The 26,440-nt window shown below is 44.9% G+C and overlaps 1 long non-coding RNA gene and 1 pseudogene across 1 annotated transcript; one reads left to right on the top strand and one right to left on the bottom strand.

Annotated features, from left to right (window-relative positions):
• Window positions 1-310: 310 nt before the first annotated feature.
• On the bottom strand, window positions 311-1,240 carry LOC124095009 (ferritin heavy chain-like; annotated as a pseudogene).
• A 19,343-nt stretch (window positions 1,241-20,583) lies between these two features.
• Window positions 20,584-24,244, top strand: LOC131424302 (uncharacterized). The gene is made up of 3 exons (XR_009227086.1): window positions 20,584-20,637; window positions 21,199-21,304; window positions 21,379-24,244. It is a non-coding gene; the product is annotated as an uncharacterized LOC131424302 (long non-coding RNA).
• Window positions 24,245-26,440: the final 2,196 nt, after the last annotated feature.

Raw genomic sequence — 26,440 nt, 5'->3', positions numbered from 1 at the left:
CCTTGGTGGACATATTGTCATAAAGGGAAAGTTTGCATGAGGTCACTGTGAGGTGATGGGTTCAGGGTGTCCTTGAAAGACAGGGAGGCATGAAATGGCTCTTTGTGACAATTGCTGGCAGGTCTATTGGGATTTGTAAAGGCTAATCAAGTGTTTATTATCAAAAGTTAATAAGAAATTCCCCAAGCTTAGTAGCAGGAAGTCCCTTCTCACAGGGCTGTCCAACTAGAAGGGTGGGCAAGTTGTGGGTCACCGTTTTTTTGGGGGGGAGGGGGGGTACCAAATTTCTTTATTTGAAGAAATGGTACAAATTAAAGAACATAAGTGGATGTTTTCGTACAACATATAGAAAAGGTAAAGGTAACCCCAACATGCATGCACTGCCTTGGTGACCAGGGAAGTCACTTCCATGGCTATGGGTAAGTCAGCTTAAGGTTTAGCTCTCCTTATCACTTTCTCCCAGGGGTGCTTATCAAAGAGATACTCTGCCGTGCCAGATTCTGGGGCTCTCATCTTGTGCAAGTTGGTTTCATGGTCACCCAGTTCTTTGGTGGATTTCACCTGCTCATTCAGGTAAAGAGTCTCAATGAAGTCACAAGAGTGGGGGTCATTTTTGTCAGTGGCCAGTATGTGCAGTTCCAGAAGTGACTGGTTCACACTTTTCTCCAAGTGCAAAGCACATTCCATTGCATTGAGCCCACTCTCCCAGTCATCTCGGTCTGGTTTCTTGATATCCTGAAGGAAGATTCGGCCACCTCGTTGGTTCTGCAGCTTCATCAGTTTCTCGGCATGTTCCCTCTCCTCATGAGATTGGTGCAGAAAATATTCGGCAAAGTTCTTCAAAGCCACATCATCACGGTCAAGGTAGTAAGACATGGACAGGTAGACATAGGAGGCCTAGAGCTCCAGTTTGAGCTGGTGGTTGATGGCGGCCTTCGAGTCCTGGTGGTAGTGCTGGCGCACCTTCGAGGGGAACATGATAGTCATGGGGGACAGCTGAGGAGAGGCGCAGTGCTGGAGCCGTGGCGGAGGCCTGGGGCGGTCCGAGGGAGCTGTGAAGAGGCGGCGAAGGGCTGCTGGCTGTGAGCAGCCGGCCGGGGTGAGGGTCGAGCAACGGGTTCCATCCAAGCACTGTTGAAGCAGGAAATTGCGGGTCTGGGTCACTGTTTCTGATGTGTCTTATTTCCCTGCTGTGTGGATGGTGATTTTCTGCTCCAGTTCTCCCTGAGGGCTCTGCAGCAGCTGGATAGGTGTCCAGAAATCATTCAGGAACAGATATACTGTTCATTTTGCAGGAGCTCACATCACAAAACATCACAGACTTAGTAGCTTAAAACACAGAACTTAAATTTCTTACCATTATAGAGTCTGGCAGTCCAAGATCCAGGTGTCAGCAAGTCTGTTTTCTTCTAATGCCCATCGCCTTGGTATGCAGATGGCTACCATCTTGCTGTGTCCCTACACAGTCATCCCTCTGTTTCATTTATGTCTTAATGTTCTTATAAAGATACAAGTAAAATTGATTAAAGCAAATACTAAAAACTCTACTCTGACTGAATTACCTCTTTAAAGGCCCTACCTACAATACAGACAATAATCTGAAGTACTGGAGTTTACCACTTCACCTTACGGATTTGAGGAGAATATAACTGGGTCCAAAGAATCTGTCTTAAGCCTGGGGACACAATTCCAGAATTAGAAATGGGTTCTATAGACTAGAAGAAGCCATATTTTCTGCACAGTGTTAAATACATAATATTGTTATGCAACCAGTTCCCATATCCATTTTCATCTTTTAAAACTGAAACACTATACCTGTTAAAGAACTAGTCCCTGTTTCCCCATCCCTTGTTGTGGTGTGAACTGATAAATACAATCAATAAGAATGTAAGTTATGGATTATAGATATTAGTAAAAAAATACAGATTATTGATATAAGATTTTGATAAGTGACATAAGACAATTATAAAGCAAGAACTGTCGTAGACAGGCCCAAGACTTTGCTTCCTTCTATTAAAAAAAACTGTTACAAGAGCTGTTTCTGAGAAACTGAAATGAAAGCTGTTTTCTTATATTGTTTTCTGTACTTTGTACCCCACAAAATGTACTCAACCCAGGATATGGTGGTCTTGATGACCCAAGACTTTGAAGTAGATTCTAGCCCCCACTAACCACCTGCTTGAACTCAGGATACAGTTGTCTAACACCTGCTCAAACCCAAGGTGCAATTGTGAGTTGCTGTGCTAAGTGCTGTCTTAGCTTCGACGACTGGCTTGCTTATGTGACGCTAAGGAAAACCCCTGTGGTTGTGTTTCTTGGCTTTAAGTTTTTCGGCTTTAAGTTTCCAGGATACAGGCCAGGAAATTGCTGTTCTCCCTCAGAGCTTCAGTCTCTACAGGTGGGTGACAGTCCCTGGCCAGGTAAATAAAGCTCTCATTGATTTGAATTCTCACTTAGAGCGTTTTCTGAAGCGGCTCCCCATCACACCCCAGGCCCAGACAGGCACCATTCTGCAATCCATCTCTAGGACTCTGACTACTCCTGGTGCCCCGTAAAATTGGAAATACACAATATTTGTCTTTTTTGTGACTAGCTTATATCATATTCTGCCCTGGGATTCATCGATGGGGTAAGGTGGGCAAGGTTCCTTCTCTCCTGAGGCTGAGCAGTACCTTGTGTGTGTGTCAACACACATATCAACACACTATCGGCTACGTGAATGATGCACTCGTGATGTCAGAGGAGGGCGCCACACTTGAAAGGGTGCCTCATGAAGCTAGTGCAGGAAGCGCGGGAACTGCATTGCGGAGCAGCCAAGAGATGCGGGTGCCCACGGCGTCCCGGGCCCGGAGTCCACGGTGCAAAGGTGAGTCAGGGGGGCCAGGGGTCCCCGACAGCGAGAACCCCACAGCTCACTGAGGCCTCCCCACCTTGGCAGTATTAAGTTCAAGAAGAGCATCCCAGATTTGAGGGACAAACCCTGACAGCGACCCCACACTCCCACCCCACCCCTTAGTAATAACCACCACATTGGAGACTGAATCTGTAGGAGTGAGGGTCCTGTCTGAGAGCACTTCCCCATGCAAACCACCTCTCACCCAACCTCTGGAAGTAACTGGAGAAATGGGCACCCCACTTGGAATGAGGATGCCCCCATTTTTTGTAGAAACTCACCCTTTCTGTGACTAAGAGGGGCCTTCATTCTCCCAGTAGTGAGAACTCCTTAGCAAACACTCCCTACCATCATCACCCTAGGAATGAGCTTCCTTCATCTGTGTAGTGCCCTAGACATAAACTTACACCCTGTCCCCACAGGCTGTGTCTGGGAAAGGGGGCTGATATCTGGGCCTACATCTTGCAGCATGTGCATAGTCAGAGGTGAGCCAGTGGGATCAGGGGAGGGTGCCAGGAAGAGGGCACAGGCAAGTCTCACAGTAACTCCTCTTCCTCTACTTCTCCACTATAGCAGTGTCAAGAAGATCCGGGGAAACTTATTGTGGTAAGTGCTTCTCAATGTTGTCCCATCCTATCTTCTCCAGTCCCATCTGGTCTTGTCCCACAGTCTTACACTTCCTGCCCTTCCCTCTGCAAGCCCCACACATATCCTAACTCTGGCATGGTTTCTTCAGGTATGGCCACCAGGACAGTCCAGAAGGGAAAATTCCATGCTATAAGATTCCCTTCCACCCAAGAAAGAACTTGTACATCTTTTGCTCTAGGCCCTGCTTGGTGCTGGATATGTTGGGGTCAAAGGGTTACAAAACAGCCCTAATCCCTGCATTTCTAGGCCATCAGTCCAGGGGGAGCCAGAAATCAACTGGTGTAATGGCACAGTTGGGGGTATGCCCCATCAAAGCTAGTGAGGGGAGAAGGGGAATGGGACAGATTTGGAGAGATGAAAAGGCTAGGGTGGGATCCAATTGGTGCAAGGAACCTAAATGACATCCAGGGGGAGGCTTTGAGGAGACCTCAGGACACCTCAATGTAGGAGTTAGAAAGAGATCACCACTGAGATAGAAATGTATCACTAGCACAGACAGACAACAAGCTGGAAGGATGTGAAACAAGCTCAGGAGGAAAGAGGGAGCCAAAGAGTACACCAGTACTTCTGCACAGGAAAACTCCTCATCCCTGGCAGTTGAGGAGCCTGGTGCCTTTCAAAAGGTAGTCAGGCCAGGCTAAGCCACAGTCAGAGCGAGCATCTGACCCTACACCTGATCCTACGAGGGCTGTCAGAAGTTGGAGCCAGAAGCCACATTGCAGCCTGCCTGCAGACGGAGATCCAAGAGTTACACCAGAGCATGGAGCTGATGGAGCAAGAAACTGAGGCTCACGATGACAGCTGAGGCCAGGAAGAGGGGCAATATAATGCTGGGTGGCTGTGGAACAGGTGCTGCAGAGCACATGGGACACCTAACATCAAGCTCTCCTAATGGCCCAAACTGGGGCCCAGCAAAGACAGCAGCATGGACTTCGAGACCCAATATAGCAGCTGCAGAATCAGCTCAGACACGTATAGAACATAGAGAGGTAGGCCTCATCTGCCCAAGAGACCAGCTTTCACCAGGTGGCCATACATTCTCCCTAGAGATCCCAGTGTTCTTCCCAGATCCTTACTGGGTTCCAGAATTCTGAACACCCAACCATAGATTTAAGGTTCATAAGACCAGGGAGTTTGGTCATCTTACATACCTGTATTTCCAGTGCCAGGAATAGTACCAACTGTACATCAAGAACACCATGTCTTCGGGAACACAGTAGACACAGGACAAGCCCCTAACCCCTTGGACTTTATGCTTTGATGCAGAGAAGGCAGACTGCAAACTAGGAAACAGATCCTGTCATTTTGGGGAGAAATAAGTTCAATGAAGAAAAGACTGTGACCGAGGGAAAGGTGTTTGCTACCTGAGCTAGGATGCTCAGGACAGGCCTCTCTGAGGAGGTAACCTGGGTTGGGGCACAAATATTCATAGAGAGGGAACAGCCAGGCTCCAATCTTGGCCTTCAGGAAGAGCTGCCAAGAGGCAAATACAGCTCAGTATTTGAAGACAGGAGGGACAAATGAAGAGGTGAGGTAGGAGAAGCAGTCAGAGGGCCCTGGAGGCATAGGAGTTTTACTGGTAGATGGAGTTCATGCCCCGCCTTGGCCATTTATAACTGTGTGAGCTTGGGCAAGGGACTTAACTTTTTTGTACCTCAATTTCTAAGATTGATTGAATCAGCTAATGTTCACACCAACCTTTTAGAGTAGGTATGATAATGAGGTGAGTTAAATCACCTATAGCACTAAAGAGATTGCCTGTTCTCCACTGTTGTCATTCTGAACATGTCAGGGAAAGGTCCCATTGTTGTGCAGGGTTTTGAGCAGTGACTTCATCTTCCCCAGGTTGTATGAAACATGATTTCTGACCACTGGGTGGAGAACAGACTACAGGGGTGAGAAGCAGAGAGACCAGTGAAGGGGGCTCATGCAGTAGTCCTGCCAGGATATAAGGGTGGCCTAATCTTAGAGGTGGCCCCTAAGACCCAGGCTCAGCAAAACCTGTGACTAGCCAGGCTGGCAGTAGGAGGGTATGGGGCACAGACACCTGTTCTCCCAGGTACAACCTGCCCCAACTGCACTCCTTCCTCCAGGAAGGCCAAAGTGAATGTTTCCTTTGGGCCCATGACATCAGCAGCTGTGGCCCTGGATCCTGTGATCCTGGTGAGAGTCCTGGGCCATGGGAGTAGGAGTAAGGAGTCTGGGGCCAGGCAGATGCCTGGGTTTGGCCACATCCTTTCCACTCCTAAGAGAGATATGTGAACAGCCTGCCTTTGCCAGGCCCAGTTCCTTCAGAACCTCCTGATTCTCCAGGCCAGAGAAGGAATCTTACCATGAGCATCCGCAGGCCCCATGGACCCTACAAAGAACGTGGATTGGTGGCGGGGGGGTGGGGGGGCAAAAAGTCATTTATTTATTCTTCCTACAAGGAATTCTGGGGTATACGAGGCCCATGCCCAACCCCGCCAGGGCTCCCAAGCTGGGACCCGTTGTAGATAGTGACAGCCAGGTGATCAGGCTTTTGAGGTTTGGGAAACCTCAGAATCTCTGAACATCCAGAAGAGGCTCTTACACAGCTAAGGAAGCAAGTAGGGAAGAGGTTCTTTGGTGAGTAGATTTAGCTAAGGTTTGAGAAGATGAAGTCTATTTATACGTCCGTTTTGAAAGTGAAAGCGCAGAATCCTGTATTGACCAATCACGTGAGTGCACAAGACCACTGTACCAATCAACTTATAGGTTGGAGCATCACTGCACCTGCAACCAGCCAATAGAATAGAAAAACGGGATAGGAGGTGGGGCCTGCCTGGTCTCCATGGCAATTGCCGGTGACTTATGCGAGCTTCTGTGTAGTCCAAGTAAGGCCAGATCCAGCTGCCCTAATGGTAACGTTTAAGGTGAGCAGGCAGGAGGGGGAGGAGGGGAAGGGGTGTGGGGAATGATGGGGACAGGATTTTGTTAACAAGCGCATAGAAAAGTATTAGGAAGGGGCACAGATTTAGAACAGAGAGACTATTCAAAGTAGGTGGAGAAGTAGTTGAAAAGATCAGGAAGCTGGTCGGGGGTAGAAAGAAGTTGTTAGAGGGACACGGGACACCAATTTATAAGGGGTCAGAGAATAGACTAGATAGATAATAAGGGGAAAGGAGTCAGAGTTTACAGTATTCAAAGAAAGTCTTAGAGTAGACAAAGATTTGGGTGGGTTAGTAGGAAAGGGTTAGAGCAGGATCAATGAAGGATTCACCCGGAAAAGTGGGGGAGATTATATAAGAATCAGTGAGAGCATTATTTTATAGCAGGAGAGATTTAGAGGGGAGTAATTAATTTATAATTAAGGTTTTACAGATTAAAAGTGATAGTGGGTGGATATTATTTACAGTTTGTTTTACAGGGCGAAAATGAGGCTGCCTTCAGGACAATGGCAGCATTATAGATAAAAAATGCTGTAAGAGATCAGTTGAGTTTGAGGGAGTAAGACTCCTCAGAGGCAGGGATTTGGGGTGGGGGACAGTAGAAGGAGCCAAATGAAAAACCATGGTGGGAGTCATCAAAATGACTGTAGAGAACTTAGAGGAAGTGATAGGAAAATAGGTTACAGAGAGAGAGAGACAGATTATAGGACCAGAAAGTGGGGAGTACTAATGGACATGAAGATTTTTAAACAAGCATAGAGAGAGGTTAGAGAGGACATAATGGGAATTACAGGAAGTCAATAATGAGAAGTTTAAAGGGAGACAATGAAGATTTTATAGGAACCAAGAAGAAATGCATTAGGGTAAAAAGTGAGGGAATGGGAAGGAATGGCAGAGTCCAGAAGCCATACTCACCCAACCCACTCTCTGCCCACCAGGTGGTTGAATAAATGACCAATAATCTCAAGGATGGCAGGACATGACGGAAGGAAGCCCGATGACTACTTAATCTTATCAATCGTGGCTATCATTTGCTTCTGGCCCCTAGGAATTCCAGCCTTGATATTTTCATACAAGGTGGGAATCTCCATGATGCCAAACCACATCCTCCCTCTCCCTCTTGGCCCTGACCCTGACTCAGGTTCTTCCCTGTTCTCCATCGCATCCAGGGAACCTGAGCTATGGTTCAGACCCCACACTGGGTCCTGACAGTCCCACAGCCTCATATACCCTTTCATGCTTATCTTTTTCTGTTTCCTCTCCCCTGAAACTCAGACAGCAAACTACAATCAAAAAAGACAATATGGCAAGGCAGCCAAGACCTCTGAAATAACCTTCTACTTGTCCATCGCAGCCATTATTTTGTTGATTGTGCCACTCTTCATTATAGTCTTGATGTCATTGCTAAAGAAGTGACCTCATTCTCACCACAAGAACAAACCACCAAATACATGCAATAATGTAACTAAACACTGTGTTTTAGTCAGTTTTTTGTTTTTTGTTTTTGTTTTTGCCACCGTGAGCTAAAGACCCAACAAGAACAACACAGAAGAGGAAATGTTTATATGGGGTTCATGGTTTCACAGGTCTCAGTCTGTGAATGGCCAAATCTATTGCTCTGGGCCCATGGTGACATAAAAGAGTGTAGCAGAAGAAAGTGTGGCAAGAGGGCTTTGTTCATCAGGGACCCCAGAGACCTATCTCCTGGAGAAATACCCTACCTGCCTGCAGTTGCCAGCCAGTTAATCAGCGCACTGATTAGCTAAGGCTCTCATAACCCGATCATTTCACCTCAGCCTCTTTCACATGAGTTTGGGGGGACACGTCATAACTATCTATACCATGAAAACCTAGCAGTAAATACCTATTGATGATGAATGAGACACCTGCTCCTCAGTGTTTGAAGAGACAAATCATTTGAGATCAGGAAAAACAGATTTCTTCCTACTCTTGCTCACTATTCAAACAACAGCCCGACACCAGGAAATGTGGGGAGATTGCTCCACACACCAACCAAGCAATTCTGACAACCTGATTCTCCAACACACCAATTGGGTACCTAAATTTGATTCAGTTCTGTCTATTTGGTATGTACACTTCCTCCTGGATTGTGGATATTCATGGAGGAGACCAAGAACAAAGCCAAGGGTTGTGGCTCAGTGGTAGAGCACTTGCCTAGCATGTGTGAGGCACTGGGTTTGATTCTCAGCACCACATATAAGTAAATAAAGGCCCATCAATGACTAAAAAAAAAAAACCCACAAAGCCAAGGCTTGGCAGCAAAAAGCCAAATGCCTCAAGCAGTATCCAGCTAATATGGATGCTGGGTGGAGACCTGGTCCAGGAGTTAAGAGGGCAGAAGCTCCACTGGGAGATGAGTTCTATCCCCTGATGTGCACCATCACTAGACAGGAAGAATGGTGCAGGGGTGAGGGAGAGACAGGGTGTCATGGGTAAAGGGGGTACAGAGATAATTGGCTCTGTTGCTCAGAGTATACTGGGACAAGCACAGTTTGAGGGAAGAAATAACACTTGGGCAGAGCAGACAGGCATTCTGACAAGAGGGTGAGGAGATGATTCCATCACACTGAGGAGGGCAAGGAAGGATGTTTTGGGATATGCTAGAATATTTGGGGTTATTATGGAAGAATGGTGAAGTTGTAATGGGCGAAGGGGTCTGGTTGAGACAGAAGAGCCATGTCAGGACAGACAAAGCCACATTGGCAGACACTGGCTACGTCAGGGCAAGTGGGCTGTTAAAGTGGCTCACTAAGGGTTGTCAGGGACCTTTTTAAGCAACATGCAGACCAGATAGGACCAGCTGGGGTTGTCAGAGTGGATCACTGAGGGTATCCTGGGTGGTCAGGGAGAGGATCACAGGAACCAGTCCCTAAGTAATTGCAGATTTATAAAATCTCCTCTTCCATGCCAAGGAGATCTTACACATGGCAGTGTGGATGGAATAAGAAGTCACTGCAGGTGTTAGGGAGGGTCTTGGATTGTGTCATGGGGCACATGTGTTCTCACTGGGAACCACTGAAGGCTCTCTCTCATGTGCGTTTGGGGAGGATGCTTTCAGCTGCCTGTAGAATGTTAAGGAGACATCATATTTGATTTAGCAAGTCAGGGTTTTAGTGTGGAGCACATCAGCAGGACAGAGGGAGATTAGTTGGCCTTGGTGAACATAAAGGGAAAGTCTTGCATGAGGTCACTGTGGGGTGATGGGGAACCTTCAGGGTATCCTTAAATGTCAGTGAGGCCTGTAATGGCTTTTTGTGATGACTGCTGGCAGGTCTGTTGGGATTTGTAAAGGCTAATCAAGTGTTTATTATCAAAAGTTAGTAAGAGGGCTGGGGATGTGGCTCAAGCGGTAGCGCGCTTGCCTGACGTGCGTGCGGCCCGGGTTCGATCCTCAGCACCACATACAAACAAAGATGTTGTGTCCGCCGAAAACTAAAAAATAAATATTAAAATTCTCTCTCTCTCTCTCTCTAAAAAAAAAAAGTTAATAAGAAATTCCCCAAGCTTAGTAGCAGGAAGTCCCATCTCACAGGGCTGTCCAACTAGAAGGCTGGGCAAGCTGTGGGTCACTGTTTCTGATGAGTCTTATTTCCCTGCTGTGTGAATGGTGATTTTCTGCTCCAGTTCACCCTGAGGGCTTTGTAGCAACTGGAGTGGTGTCCAGAAATCATTCAGGAACAGGAACACTGTTCATTTGCTAGGGCTCCCAATAGAAAACATTAAGACTAGGTAACTTAAAATACAGAAATTTAACTTCTTGCCATTATGGAGACAGGCAGTCCACGATCAAGGCATCAGCAGGTTTGGTTTCTTCTAAGGTCCATCTCCTTGGCTTGCAGATGACTACCATCTTGCAGTCATCCCTCTGTTTTATCTGTGTCCTAAAATCTTATAAGGACACAAGACTAATTGGATTAAAGCCCACCCTACAAAACTCTAACTGAATTACCTCTTTAAAGGCCCTACTTATAATACAGACAACAGTCTGAAGTACTGGGACTAGGCCTTCAACATACAGATTTAGGAAGAGCATAACTCATCCCATGCATCCTTCTTAAGCCTGGAGACATATTTCCAGAATTAGAAATGGGTTCTCGGCACTACATTTTTTTAAAAAAGTAAATAAAGATATTAAAAAAAAAAAAGAAATGGGTTCTATAGTCTAGAAGTAGCCATGTTTTCTGCATAATGTTAAATATATTAATATTTTTAACCAGTTTCCAGATCCATTTTCATCTTTTTAAAAATTTTTTTGTAGTTGGACAGCATACCTTTATTTTATTTGTTTCTTTTTTTAAATTTTTTAGTTACACATGGACATGGTATCTTTATTTTGTTTATTTTGCTTTTATGTGGTGCTGAGGATCGAACCCAGTGCTTCACTGGTTCATGGCAAGCACTCTGCCACTGAGCAGCCCTCCATTTTCATCTTTTATAACTGAAATATTGTGCCTATTAAAAAAAACAAGTTCCTGTTTCTCTCACTCCCAAGACGCTGTCAAGCATCATTCTGTATTCCATCTCTAGGAATCTGACTACTTCTGGTACCTCATAAAATGGAAGTACATAGTATGTGTCTACTTGGGACTGGCTTATTTCACTTACTATTCTATCCTGGAGATTCATCCATTTTGTAAATGTATCACAATTTCCTTATTTTTAAGGTTGAATAATATTCCCTTGTATGTATATATCACATCTTGTTTATCCGTTCATACATTAATGTACAGTTGCTTCTACCTTTTGCCTACTGTGAATAATGCTGCAACAAACATGGATGTGCAAGTATCTCTTAGATACCCTATTTTTAAATATATATATACACACACTTAGAAGTAGGATTGCTTGATAATATGACAATTCTCTAAGAAAGGAATAGTTCACCTTTTTCTATCTTTTTACTTTTTTTTTTTTTTTTTTTTTTTGTACCAGGGATTGAACCCACTGAGCCACATCCTCAGTCCTTTTTATTTTTTATTTTGAGACAGGGCGGCACCAGGGTCTCACTAAGTTACTTCAGGCATCGCTACATTACTGAGAGTGGGCCTCAAACTTGCAATCCTCATGGTTCAGCCTCCCACAGTGCTGAGATTACAGGCATGGGCTATCACACCTGGCCCCTCTTTTGACTTTTTTTTAATATTTATTTTTTAGTTGTAGTTGGATACAACAATTTTATTTTATTTATTTATATGTGGTGCCGAGGATCGAACCCAGGGCCTCGCACATGTGAGGTGAGTGCTCTACCATTGAGCCACAACCCTAGCCCCCTTCTTTTGGCTTTTAAACTCCACGTGCTTGTTATGATTAGCATATACTTTTTATCTCATTGGAATACTTCTGTCTTTTAATTAGGATGTTTAGGCCATTACCTCTTATGTAATTCAGTGATATGGTCCAATTTAAATATGCTGTTTTCCTGTTTTCTATTCAGTGCATGTATCTTTAGTTCTCTTTTTCCATTTTTTTCAATCTCTCTTTCAATTGAATATTATTTTATTTCATTTCCTTCCTCCTCTGTTGGCTTATTGACTATACATCTTTGTTTCACCATTTTTGTGGCTGTTGTAGTATTTTTTTTTAGAGAGAGAGAGAGAGAGAGAGAGAGAGAGAGAGAGAATTTTAATATTTATTTTTTAGTTATCGGCGGATACAACATCTTTGTTTTGTATGTGGTGCTGAGGATCGAACCCGGGCCGCACACATGCCAGGCAGGCGCGCTACCGCTTGAGCCACATCCCCAGCCCCTGTTGTAGTATTTTTAACTCTTGAAATTATCAGTTGTGTTTCAAGTAATTTTGTGACACTTCATACAGAGCTGGAAAGCACGTTCACTGTGCACTGTTAAACTCAGACACTGCCACACACGGACGGGTTACATGAAGTAGACGTACTGCTTGCAGATAGGCAGCAAGGAACAATAGAAGCCTAAGAGTCATTGTGAAACAGTCCCCAAGGCTCAGGAAAGCTGGCCTGGGTAGTGGAGTCCTGTCTGTGTGCCCCAATTGCACCATCGAGGAGGAAGCCCAGAAAGCCTCTCACTCCAGCTTTTATAACAGGGGGCGCATGACTCAAGGGGATAAAGCCCTGAAGAACACCCTGCTCCAAAGGGGCCGCTAAAAGAAACACACCTTCTTCTGGTTGGTTCCTCCTTCTCTCAGGATGGTGCAATCCCAATACATGCTACAGTCATTCCCTAGAATGAAAACCTAAAAAGGGAAAAAACTGGATCAGACCAAGGTTTCTCAGAAATCTGTCATATTTCCCTGTCCAACAGTGTAGGAACCTTAGAGAATGTATTTCCATTCTTCCACTCCCAGCCTTTGTGCTATTGTTTCACATATTTTTCATCTATGTGTATTATATATCATACTACAATTTTGTGCTTTAAACTGACCGATAATCTTTTCAGAGATATTTTAATAATTTAAAATGTGGATATACTTATTCCCATTCCAGTGCTCTTCATTCCCTTTTATAGATTCAAATCTGACATCTTTTTCCTCCGACTTGGAGAGATTTTTGAAACTTTTTTTTTTAATGCAAGTCTGCTGATAATGAATTCTTTTAGGGTTTGTATATCTGAAATTGTCTTTTCTTTTTTTCTCCCCTCATTTTTGAAAGATATTTTTGTCAACTTTTTAGTTCTTCTAGTACTTTCAACATGTGTTTTCTCTTTTGAGGGTTGGGGGGTACCAGGGATTGAACTCAGGGGCACTCAACCAATACATGTGAGCCACATCCTCACACCTCTTTTATATTTTATTTATACAGGATCTCACTGAGTTGCTTAGCACCTGGCCATTGCTTAGGCTGGCTTTGAACACGTGATCCTCCCGTCTTAGCGTCCCAAGCCACTGGGATTATAGATGTGCGCCGCCACGCCACCAAGCTTCCACTGCTTTCTTCTTTGCCTTGCTTCCAATTAAAAATGTGCTGTCATTGTCTCTTGTAATCTCCTTTTCCCTCTGGCTGCTTTTAAGATTTTCTTCTTGTCCCTGGTTTTGAGAATTTGATCACCATATGTAGTGAACTGTTTCTCTTGGGCATGGGATTCATTGGGATACTTGGATTTGGTAGGGTTGTAACTTGCATCTTATCTGGAATATTGTGAGTCAATATTTCTCCTAATATCTTTCTGTGTTCCCTTCTCCTTTGGGGATTCCAATTACATGTGTATTAGGCAGGTGGAAGTTCTCCCACAGTTAGCTGATACTTTTTGCAATCTTTTCCTCTCTTTGTTCTTTTTCAATCTTTTCATCTCAATATTTCAATTGGAGTAGTTTTTATTATTCTTATGTGTTGTTACAGTTTGCATCTAGGAATGGTCCACTGAAATGCTCATGTGTTGGGCAAAGCAGCAATGTTCAGAGGTGAGAGATAGGATTCTGAGAGCTGTAACGTCCTCCATGGATTAATCCACTTGATGGATTCATAATTTCAATGGACTACTTGGTAGTAACTGAAGACAGGTGGGCATGGCTAGAGAAAGTTAGTCACTGAGGGTGTGTCCCTAGGGATTCTCTCTTGTCTGGCACCTGTTAGATACGTGCTCACTCTCTCTCTCTCTCTCCTTCTTGATCTGCCTCAGCTGAGCAGCTTTCTTCAGGAATGCCCTCCTGCCATGATGTTCAACCTCACCTCAGGCCCAGGTCAAGGGTGCTTGTTTACCATGGATGGGCACCTTGGAAACCATGTGACAAAATAAACCCTTCCTCCACCAAGTTGTTCTCATCACATATTTTAGTCATAAAAGGGATGAAAAGATAAATAATATGTATATCTTCATTAACGTTGTCTTCTGCAGGAATCTGTTATTATGCCTAGCCATTGTTTTTTTTTTTTTCACTTCAAATGTTGACTTTTCACTGCCAGAAGTTAAAGTGGAAATACATGTATTTTTCTCTTTCGTGCCTATACATAAATGTTTAATATCCTCTAGCACTTACATCACATAGTATATGGTTATAAGAGCTGTTTTAATATCTTTGCCTACAATTCTATCATCTATGTATATTATGGCTTAGTTTTAATTTACTGATTTTCTCCTCATTATGAGACATATTTCCCTGCTTCTTTACATGCCTTATGATTTTTACTGATATGTTTTGTTTTCTTTTTTTTTTTGTGTGTGTGTGTGTGTGCTGGGGAATGAACCCAGGACCTTCCACATGCTAGGCAAGTATTCCAACACTGAGCCACATCCTAAGTGTTGCTAACAGATAATGTTAATTTTGTTGTTGGGTTCTGGAATACATACATTTCTTTTTTTTTTTTTCTTAAACTGAAAATTTTTAAAAATACACAACAATAGTGGAATGCATTAATGGAATATATACATTTCTATAGATATTCTTGAAAATTCTTTCAAGAATGCACGTAACTAATAGCTTCATTCTTCTAAGTCTCCTCCCCATCAATGTATGTATAATTTTTTTGTAACAGCGACTAAACTCAGTGGACTTAACCACGGGGCCACATCCCCAGCCATATTTTATATTTCATCAGAAACATGGTCTGAATTGCTTAGCTCCTTGCTAAATTGTTGAGGCTGGCTTTGAACTCAAGATCCTCCTGCTTCCACCTCACAAGCCGCTAGGATCACAAGCTTAGGTCACTGCACCCAGTTCTCCAGCACTTTTTTACATCTTATTTAGAGACAGGATCTCACTGAGGTGCTTAAGGCCTCACCAAGTTTTTGGAGCTGGCTTTTTTCTTTTTTTAAAAGAGAGAGAAAAAAAATTTTAATATTTATGTTTTAGTTTTCAGTGGACACAACATCTTTATTTTATTTCTATGTGGTGCTGAGGATCGAACCCAGCACCCCGCGCATGCCAGGCGAGCGCACTACCACTTGAGCCACATCCCCAGCCCAAGCTGGCTTTGAACTCCCTATCCTCCTGCCTCATCGTCCCAAGCTGCTGGGATTACAGTCCTGCACCACCATGCCTCACACCTTTAATCATTTTTAGTCAGTTTCAAAGAAGGATTTGTTCTAGGGTTAATCTTTCCCTGCAACTAAAGTAACAATCTCTTCCCAGTACCCACTGACTACAAGGTTCGGTAGGTGGTATCATCCATGTTCCTTGGCCATTGTGGCTCTGAAGATTGCTCCCTTTACTAGTCTCATATGTTTCTTCCTCTCCCCTCAGGGAGTTTCCTCCTGCACATGCTTGTATCATTACACACTCTACAGAATACTGGTGGGGAACTCCGTGCAGTTCCCTTCCAGGCCTGTTCTCTCCTCTCCAGGACTACACCCTGTGAACTCAAATGGTCCTGCCTTCTGTGCACTCCTCGCTCCTTCTCAGTTTAAGGAAGATGAGGTCTGCTCAGTCTCTGCTCCTTGCACTGAAGCCTAGAACCTCTACAGGCAGTCAGCCGAGGCTCACCCTTCTCTGCTTCTCTTCTCAAGGGTCACCATCCTTTATTGCCTGCTATGCATTGCTTCAAGACTGTTGTGTCATACATTTTAGCTCATTTTACAAATTTGTACAGACAATTTAATTTGATCCCTATTACTCCATTTTAAGCAGAAGTGTAAGTGGCCAAAAATTTTTAGTTGTTTTTATTCTACAACTTTTACCATTCTCTTTTCTGCAATAATACTTTTGACAATAATACTTTAAGAGATGTTTAAGAATCTTATTATAAATTGGGTATAATTACAAGATTAATCAGATATAGGAACAACCAGGCTAGAGCAGTTAAGCTGGTACATGGAAAACTGAAAGAGGATCTAACCATTATCTCTTTTGACAGGATGAGGAGGGCTTTCTTTTAGGAGATGAAGACCTCCCAGGTAGGGGGAAAGTTAGATACTAGGCCACCCAAGAATCACAAGAGTCTACCATGACCACATTCTCTGATAATCAAGTAAATTTAATATGCAGTCACATAACACATGAAATATAATGTATATAGCTAGTATATTAAAAAGAGATTTTATTGAGTTTGGGATGTAAAATCAGTGGTTGAGCACTTGCCTAACACTAGTTTAATTCCCGTGGCATCCAAAAGAATAAAAAATAAAAAGTTTCTCTAGAAATTGGTGTTATGCTTCTGTCAACAAACCAAAAAGGGAACAAGACTGTGCCAGTTCATGGGGCTAGGGATATAGCTCAGTTGGTAGAGTGCTTGCCTCAAATGCACAAAGGCCATGGGTTCAATCCCTAGCACGCACACACACACACACACACAAAAAAAAAAGAGTATGCCATAACATATGACTAATATCCTTCAGAAGCATTGGATTGTGTGGTCAGACTGTTTAGTTCTATGATGAATTTACAAACCCTCATTCAAATCAGCCATGTCATCTGGCATTCCTGCTACCACTGCATGAGCATTCCTGTTCTTCCACATCCCCACCAGTATTTGGTGTTGTCAATGTTTTAGGTTTTAGCTACTCTAATTGATATCTAGTGGCATCCCATTATTGTTTTAACTAACAATTCCCTGATGAATTTGAGAATCTTGTATATTTATGTGCCATATGTAATGCAATTGGTGAGGTATCTGTTTATATCTTTTGCCCATTAGTTTTATTGCTTTTTTCTTACTGTTGAATTCAAGAGCTCTTTGATATTCAGGATACACATCCCTTATCAGGTATGAGTTTTGCAAATATTTCTTCCAACCCTGTGACTTCTCTTTGCATTCTTTTAACAGCCAATACATTTGAAAGTTCTCACTCATCTTCAAAGCCCTCAGAAAAGCTCATAGACCCAAGGCAGACATGGTGTATAACTGACTGATTTTTAAGTAGTCAACACTACACAGGACTGAGGGTGGAGATGGTTGTGGGGAATGACAGCTGTGGAGAAAGCAGACATCCAGGAGTCAACACTGCCAATTTTTATTCCTGGAAGCCCACCAAATTACATCAACCTTTGACGCTCTCTTCTGCTCCTCAATCTTTGAGAAGCATTCAAAGGAATCTTCAGCTTCTCTTCAAACCTGCTATATCAGTGGCGAGCAAGGTCCCTTGTCCTTAGATCTGAGAGGCCCGAGCCTTGGATGTCTCCATGACACCTGTAACCCACAGGGTCACACACTGATCCTTGCTTCTCCCCAAAGCTGCTCTTGCTCTCAGGACCCCATTTCAAGGTTCACCTCATCCAGGAACCCTGAACCTCTGAGCCTCTCCCTGATGCCCCCACCACTACAGTCCAGCCTCATGACCCATCCAGGCAGTGTCCGCTGACCTGCCTCTCAGCCTTACGCTGGTCGAGCCCTGCCCTTGTTCTACACCTCTCATCCTGGCCTAGCCTCCTCCTTGGGTATCCAACTGTAGTCACATGCCGTCACCTTACCCCCATTTATTTCGCCAATAACTAAAGAGTCAGGCTCTGTCCTGGACAATGAGGACAGAGTGGCAACCTAGGTAAGCATAATGGATGAGAAAGAGGTAGGTCCCTAAAAAGGTAATACAGTAGAACAAAATGGAAACTTTAGTGCCTTAAGAGCTGAAGGCTCTGGTTTCACACATTGGTACACAGCAGCTCTGCTTACTGGCATTTAACCAGAGAGGCTTGAGGTGGCCGTCAGGTAGCTATAACAAGATGACCACATTTGCAGAAGCAGAAAACAAAATAACTGGGACAAAAGAACCAACCCCCACCCCGCCCAGGCTTAATGCAGTGGAAGTCACCAAGCAGTATGAGCTGAAATTCCCTAGTCTTTTGACAAGCTTGTACCCACATAAGGAACCTAAGGTGCATCCTCCAGTAGAATTGCACCAATCCACTGCCTCGATTTGCCCCAAACCTGCTTATGTATAAACCATAAGCCCTACTGCACTTGGGGCCAGACTTTGGGAATTAGCCCTCTGAGCCATGCCCACTAATAAAGTGCTGCTTCCAGATCTCGCTGTGTCCTGCCCTCCTTTCCCACTACATAACCATTTGCCAGAATCCCAAAATCCTGTGTTCCTCTCTGCTCTGGACCTCGCGCCAGCTCCCACTGAACTGCCACATCTCTGCTCTAGGCTTCTGCGCCCTCCAGAACGCCCAGAGCTCTATCTGTCGCAAAATGACCCACCCCTGCTGCTCATTTTCTACCATCCCTACCTAGGGAAGCGCCCACCTCCCCCACTGAACGGTGAGTTCCTGACGGTGGGGACCAGGGCGGTCTTGGTCACCGCGCAGCACAGGGTCAGCTCCTGGAACACTAATGACTCGGGGAGCAAAGGCTAGGACCTGAAAGGCTGCGTAGCGCGGGGAGGTTGGGGCCACGCTCTCTGCTCTACCTGCGCTCAGCCTTGGGACTCGCTGCTTCTGAAACTCGGGAGCAGTGAGTGCCGGGTCCTCTGCGAATGCCAGCCCCGTTTCTCCAGGACCTGAAGAGGGCACTGAGGACCCTCTGCCTCTTCACCAACAGCTGGCGGTGAGCGGAGCGGACGGGAGGCCAGCGGGCGCCAGCGCCTCCCTCAGTGGGGCCCACACGGGAGCACTGGGCTCTGCGGGACCAGCGGGACCGCCCTCGAGCCCGCGGCTCAGGACTCTCGGTCCTCCGGGCCCCGCGCGCCTAGCTGCTGGCGCACTCGTGACGTCAGAGGAGGGCGCCACGCTCGAAAGAGGGGGCGGGAGGAGGCGGCCGGGGCCAGGCGCTGTCAGAGAGCTGAAGAAGGACAGGAGAGGCAGGTCTCCTAGGAATAGCAGGAAGCAGGTTTATTGGCTGCAGCCAGGTTCGAAGGTTTTTATTTTTATTTTTATTTTTTTGCCTCCGTCAAAGCACCCCTTTGAAATTTGAGTTCAGAAAGTTTTAAAACTTTATATCCAATGTGTAAGGGGAGGAGCTCAGAGGCTCACAATCTGTAGAAGTTCACGTAAAAGCAGCTTTTTCACTGTTCTGGGTACCCAATTCAAATCAAGGACACTCCGAAAATTAGTGTCTGGGAAAGGGAGAGTCCTTCTCCCCTTTCTTTCCACTGGCTGGCTCTGCAGGATCTGACAGTAGTCCTTTGAGATGCAAACGCCTCTGTGTAGGCTCCAGACCCCAGCTGAAGACCTTGAGTCCACTCTGTCTCTGCAAACACACCCTCCACCTGAAAACTCTGTTGTAGAAATTCTTACTGATACTATAAGAACAATTATGTTAAACAGAACTTTTGAAGCTTAGCTATGGCAGGGGTCTTCTGGGTGGAGGTCTCTGGCCTGATTCAGAGCTAGTGCAGGAAGCGTGGGAACTGGGTTGCTAGGCAGCCAAAGAATCCATGCTGCCCAGGTGAATCTGGTGGGCATAGGGTCTCCCCGTTCTGCAGAGAGTCACTGACAGGACCCCACAGCTCACTGAGGGTTCTCACCCTCACCCAGCACCACATTACTGGGGCTTCCCGATCTTGGCAGTATTAAGTTCAAGAAGAGCATCCCAGATTTCAGGGACAACAGCAGATACTGACTCCTTGCCCACTCCTTGGCAATAACCACCACATTGGAAACTAAATCTATAGGAGTGATGACCCTGTCTGGTCATCAGAACACTTCAGGGCAGACCACCTCTCACCTCATCTCTAGAAGTAACTGGAGAAATGGAGCACCCCATTTGGAATGAGGATGCCCCCATACTTAGTGAGAAACTCACCCTCTCTGTGACTAAGAAGGGCCTTCCTTCCCCCAGAAGTGAGAATTCCTTAGCAAAGACTTTCCCTACCACCATCACCCTAGCAATAAGCATCATTCATCTGGGTTGTGCCCCAGACATAGCCTTACACCCTGTCGCCACAGGCTGTATCTGGGCAAGGGGCTGATATCTGGGCCTACATCTTGCAGCATGTGCATAGTCAGAGGTGAGCCAGTGGGATCAGGGGAGGATGCCAGGAAGAGGGCACAGACAAGTCTCACAGTAACTCCTCTTTCTCTACTTCTCCACTATAATAGTGTCAAGAAGATCCGGGGAAATTTACTGTGATAAGTGCTTCTCAATGCTGTCCCATCCTATCTTCTCCAGTCCTATCTGGCCTTGTCCCCACCCACAGCCTCACACTGATACTCTAAGAACAATTATGTTAAACAGAATTTTTGAATTTATGACAACGGTCTTCTGGGTGGAGGTCTCTGGCCTGATACTTCCTGCCTCACACTTCCTGCCCTCCTTCTGCAAGCCCCACACATATCCTAACTCTGGCATGGTTTCTTCAGGTATGGCCACCAGGACAGTCCAGAGGTGAGAAGCCTATGCTGTAAGATTCCCTTTCACCCAAGAAAGAACTTGTACATCTTATGCTCTAGGCCCTGCTTGGTGCTGGATATGCTGTGGTGGTGGTGGTGGGGGGGGGGGCAGGAATCAGCTGGTGCAATAGCACAGTTGAATGTTTGTCCCATCAAACCTGGTGAGGGGAGAAGTAGTATGGACCAGATTTGGAAGAGATGCAAAGGCCAGTTTGTGATCCAATTGGTGCAAGGAACCCAGATGACATCCATGGGAGGCTTTGAGGAGACCTCAGGACTCCTTGGTGTGGGGCCCAGGGAAAATCTCACCACTGAGATGGAAATGTATCACTAACACAGAAAAAAAAAAACTGCAGGAAGGATAAGAGAAACAATCTCAGGAGAAAAGGGGGAGCCAGAGAGTACACCAGTGCTTCTGCATCAGACAAGGAAGCTGCACAGGAAAACCCTTAACCACTCCCCTGGCAGATAAGGAGTCTGGTGCCTCCTAAAAGGTAGTGAGGCCAGGCTAAGCCACACTCAGAGGAGCATCTGACTCTATACCTGATCTCACCAGGTCAGCCGGAAGTTGGAGCTGGAAGCTGCAGTGGCACGCCTGCGCACAGAGATCCAAGAGTTAGACCAGAGCCTGGAGCTGATAGAGCAAGAGGCTGAGGCTCAAGGTGACCCATGGGGCCAGGAAGGTGGGCATTGTAATGCTGGGTGGGAAAAGTGCTGACCCCTGTGTCTCCCACAGACCTGGCTGTGGAGCAGATGCTGCAGAGCACACGGGACACCCAATATCGAGCTCTCCTCCTCCGGGCCCAAACTGGAAACCTGCGAAGACAGCAGCATGGACTGCGAGTCCCCACATAGCAGCTGCAGAATCAGCTCAGGTGCCTACAGGACATAGAGAGGTGGGCCTCATCTGCCCAAGAGACCAGATGTCACCAGGTGGCCACACATTTACCTCTGAGATCCCAATGTTCTTACCTGATCCTTACTGGATTCCGGAATTCTGCACAACCAACCCTAGGATTTAAGGCCCATAAGCCCAGTTAGTTTTGCACCATCTCTTGGGTAACAACAATAGACATAGGATAGGCCCCTGTTTATGCTCCTGGACCTTATGCTCTGATGCAGAGAAGGCTGACTGCAAACTAGGAAACAGATCCTGTCATTTTGGGGAGAAATAAGTTCAATGAAGAAAAGACTGTGTGACCAAGGGAAAGGTGTTTGCTACCTGAGCTAGGATGCTCAGGACAGGCCTCTCTGAGGAGGTAACCTGGGTTGGGGCACAAATATTCATAGAGAGGGAACAGCCAGGCTCCAATCTTGGCCTTCAGGAAGAGCTGCCAAGAGGCAAATACAGCTCAGTATTTGAAGACAGGAGGGACTAGATGAAGGGTGAGATAGGAGAAGCAGTCAGAGGGCCCTGGAGGCATAGGAGTTTTACTGGTAGATGGAATTCATGCCCCACCTTGGCCATTTATAACTGTGTGAGCTTAGGCAAGGGACTTAACTTCTTTGTACCTCAATTTCTAAAAGCTATCTATGCTAAGCCTCAGGCTAGCATCATTCTGAATGGAGAAAAATTGAAGGCATTCCCTCTAAAATCTAGAACAAGACAGGGATGCCCTCTCTCACCACTTCTATTCAATATAGTTCTCAAAATACTGGCCAGAGCAATTAGACAGACGAAAGAAATTAAAGGCATAAAGATAGGAAAAGAAGAACTTAAATTATCACTATTTGCGGATGACATGATCCTATACCTAGCAGACCCAAAAGGTTCTACAAAGAAACTACTAGAGCTAATAAATGAATTCAGCAAAGTGGCAGGATATAAAATCAACATGCATAAGTCAAAGGCATCACTGTATATCAGCGACAAATCTTCTGAAAAGGAAATGAGGACAACCACCCCATTTACAATATCCTCAAAAAAAAAATAAAATACTTGGGAATCAACCTAACAAAAGAGGTGAAAGATTTATACAATGAAAACTACAGAACCCTAAAGAAAGAAATAGAAGAAGATCTTAGAAGATGGAAAAATATACCCTGTTCATGGATAGGCAGAACTAACATCATCAAAATGGCAATATTACCAAAAGTTCTCTATAGGTTTAATGCAATGCCAATCAAAATCCCAAAGGCATTTCTTATAGAAATATATAAAGCAATCATGAAATTCATCTGGAAAAATAAAAGACCCAGAATAGCAAAAGCAATTCTAAGCAGGAAGAGTGAAACAGGCAGTATAGCAATACCAGACTTCAAACTATACTATAGAGCAATAGTAACAAAAACATCATGGTACTGGTACCAAAACAGGCGAGTGGACCAATGGTACAGAATAGAGGACACAGAGACCAATCCACAAAATTACAACTATCTTATATTTGACAAAGGTGCTAAAAGCATGCAATGGAGAAAAGATAGCATCTTCAACAAATGGTGCTGGGAAAACTGGAAATCCATATGCAACAAAATGAATCTGAATCCCTTTCTCTCACCATGAACAAAAGTTAAGGATCAAGGAGCTTGATATCAAAACAGAGACTGAGTCTGATAGAAGAAAAAGTTGGCTCTGATCTACATATTGTGGGGTCGGGCTCCAAATTCCTTAATAGGACACCCATAGCACAAGAGTTAAAAACAAGAATCAACAAATGGGACTTACTCAAACTAAAAAGTTTTTTCTCAGCAAGAGAAATAATAAGAGAGGTAAATAGGGAGCCTACATTCTGGGAACAAATTTTTACTCCTCACACTTCAGATAGAGCCCTAATATCCAGAGTATACAAAGAACTCAAAAAGTTAAACAATAAGAAAACAACCCAATCAACAAATGGGCCAAGGACCTGAACAGACACTTCTCAGAGGAGGACATACAATCAATCAACAAGTACATGAAAAAATGCTCACCATCTCTAGCAGTCAGAGAAATGCAAATTAAAACCACCCTAAGATACCATCTCACTCCAGTAAGATTGGCAGCCATTATGAAGTCAAACAATAACAAGTGCTGGCGAGGATGTGGGGAAAAGGTGGGACTGCAAATTGGTGTGGCCAATTTGGAAAGCAGTATGGAGATACCTCGGAAAGCTGGGAATGGAACCACCATTTGACCCAGCTATCCCCCTTCTCGGTCTATTCCCCAAAGACCTTAAAAGAGTGTATTATAGGGATACAGCTACATCCATGTTCATAGCAACACAATTCACAATAGCTAGACTGTGGAACCAACCTAGATGCCCTTCGATAGATGAATGGATAAAAAAAATGTGGCATTTATACACAATGGAGTATTACTCAGCACTAAAAAATGACAAAATCATGGCATTTGCAGGGAAATGGATGGCATTAGAGCAGATTATGCTAAGTGAAGCCAGCCAATCCCTAAAAAACAAATGCCAAATGTCTTCTTTGATATAAGGAGGGCAACAAAGAACAGAACAGGGAGGAAGAGCATGAGAAGATCACCATTAAACAGGGACGAGAGGGGGAGGGAAAGGGAGAGAGAAGGGAAATTGCATGGAAATGGAAGGAGACCCTCATTGTTGCACAAAATTACATATAAGAGGAAGTGAAGGGAAAGGGAAAAAAAACAAGAGAGAAAAATGAATTACAGTAGATGGGGTAGAGAGAGAAGATGGGAGGGGAGGGGAGGGGAAGGGGGATAGTAGAGGATAGGAAGGGCATCAAAATATAACATACACTAGTATGGCAGTATGTAAATAAGTGGAAGTGTAACCGATGTGATTCTGCAATCTGTATACGGGGTAAAAATGGGAGTTCATAATCCACTTGAATAAAATGTATGAAATATGATATGTCAAGAGCTTTGTAATGTTTTGAACAACTAATAATAAAAAAAAGAAAGACATTGAAAAAAATAAATAAATCTAAAGAAAGATATTGTGTCATCTACAACTTTTTTAAAAAAATTTTTAAAAGAAGCAGAAAGTGATAGTCACAGCTATTGGGGTTGGGGAAGCCTGGGAGGCTCAAAGTAACCAGAAGAGACCCTTTCCCAGCTAAGGAAGCAGGGAGGTGAGGGGTTCTCTGACACGGAGGCTTAGTTGGGGTCACGAAGGCATCCCAGGTTTAGCACGCATGTAAAAGCCCCAAGGGTTGTAAACTGTAGAATTAAGGATCTCCAGTCTAGCATGCCTACATGGGCTCAGTTTCCTCATATGTAAAATGGGGACAATGACAGTCCCTACTTTAGTGGGGTGGTAATAATTACAGGGGTATTTGATTTGTCTTATAACATTCTCTATCCCTTTACCCACCCCAACAGAAGCTCTTAGGATGACCACCTCTGTTCCTGATCGTGTCCCCTCCCAAGGGTGATATCCGGGCAGCCTGCACCCTCCGGGCCCAGTTCCTGCAGAACCTCCTGATTCCCAGTCAGGGAAGCACACAACCTGTGAATGTTCCCAGGAACCAGGAACCCTGCAAAAAATTTGGATTTGGGGCAGAATTCACTTCTTTATTGCTTATTCACATGAGGAATTCTGGGCTATGAGGCCCAGGCCCTGCCATAACTGGGCTCCCAAGCGGGGCCCCATTAGACAGGGACAGCCAGGTGTCAGGGCCATTGAGTTTGGGGAAGCCTGAGTGGTTCAGTGCAGCCAAAGAAGGTCCCCCTTACACGGCTAAGGAAGCAAGTAGGGAAGGGGTTCTCTGGTGAGATGGTTTAGCCAAGGTTGGAGAAGATGAAGCCTATTATACGTCCATTTTGAAGGTGAAAGCGCAGAATCCTGTATTGACCAACCACGTGAGTGCATAAGGCCATTATACCAATCAGCTTCTAGGCTTGAGCGTCATTACACCTCGAATCAGCCAATGGAAGTAGAAATATGGGATAGGAGGCGGGTCTTCTTGGTCTCCAGGCAATCCTTGGTGACTCCTGTGAACCTCTGTGTAGTCCTAGCAATACCAGAGCCACCTGCCCTACTGGTCATGTTTAAGGTGAGAAGAGAGGAGGGGTAGAGGGGGAATGATGGGGCAGGAGTTTGTTACAAGTGGATAGAAAACTATTTGGAGATTTAGGAGAACAGGGAGGCTGTTCAAAGTGGATGGAGAAGAAGTTGAAAAGATTAGGAAGCTGGTGGAGGTAGGAAGAAGGTGTCAGAAGGACACGGGGCACTAATTTGTAAGGGGACAAAGAAGAAACTATGGAGAAAAAGGAAAAAGGAAGCTGGGCTCGGTGGCTCACACTTGTAATCCCAGCGACTTAGGAGGTTGAGGCAGGAGGATGGCCAGGTCAAAACTAACCTCAGCAACTTAGTGAGACCCTATATCAAAATGAAAAATATAAAGAGCTGCAGATGTGACTCCATAGTGAATTGCCCCTGGGTTCAATCCCCAGTTCAAAAAAAAAAAATGGCAGGGGACGGGGGAGGGTGGTAGAGTAGTCAAAAAAAAAAAATCTTAGAGGAGCCACCTGAGAGTTTGGATGGGGCAACTGAGTAGTTTATGAGTGAACAGTAAAGGGTTAGAGCAGGACCAATGAATGATCCATAGGGAAAAGTGGGGCAGATTATAATTGAATTTGGAGAGCATTATTTTATAGTGTGAGATGTTTAGAAGAAAATTTATAATGAAGATTTGTCAGATTAAAAGTGATAATATGAGGATATTATTCATGTGTGTTTTAAAAGGGAAAAGAGGAAGCTGCTTTGGGGTCAATGGCAGCATTATAGGAACAGAATGCTATAAAGAGCTGGGCATGGTGGTGCTAGCCTGTAATCTCATTGGCTCAGGAGGCTGAGGCAGAAAGATCTCACTTTCAAAGCCAGCCTCAG

Source organism: Marmota monax, unplaced genomic scaffold (assembly GCF_021218885.2).
Source record: "Marmota monax isolate L192 unplaced genomic scaffold, Marmota_monax_Labrador192_F-V1.1 WCK01_AAM20220418_F8-fsc00101, whole genome shotgun sequence".
NCBI classification, from domain to species: domain Eukaryota; kingdom Metazoa; phylum Chordata; class Mammalia; order Rodentia; family Sciuridae; genus Marmota; species Marmota monax.
Note: the sequence above shows the minus strand (reverse complement) of the source record. Positions and strands in the feature narration are given on the sequence as shown.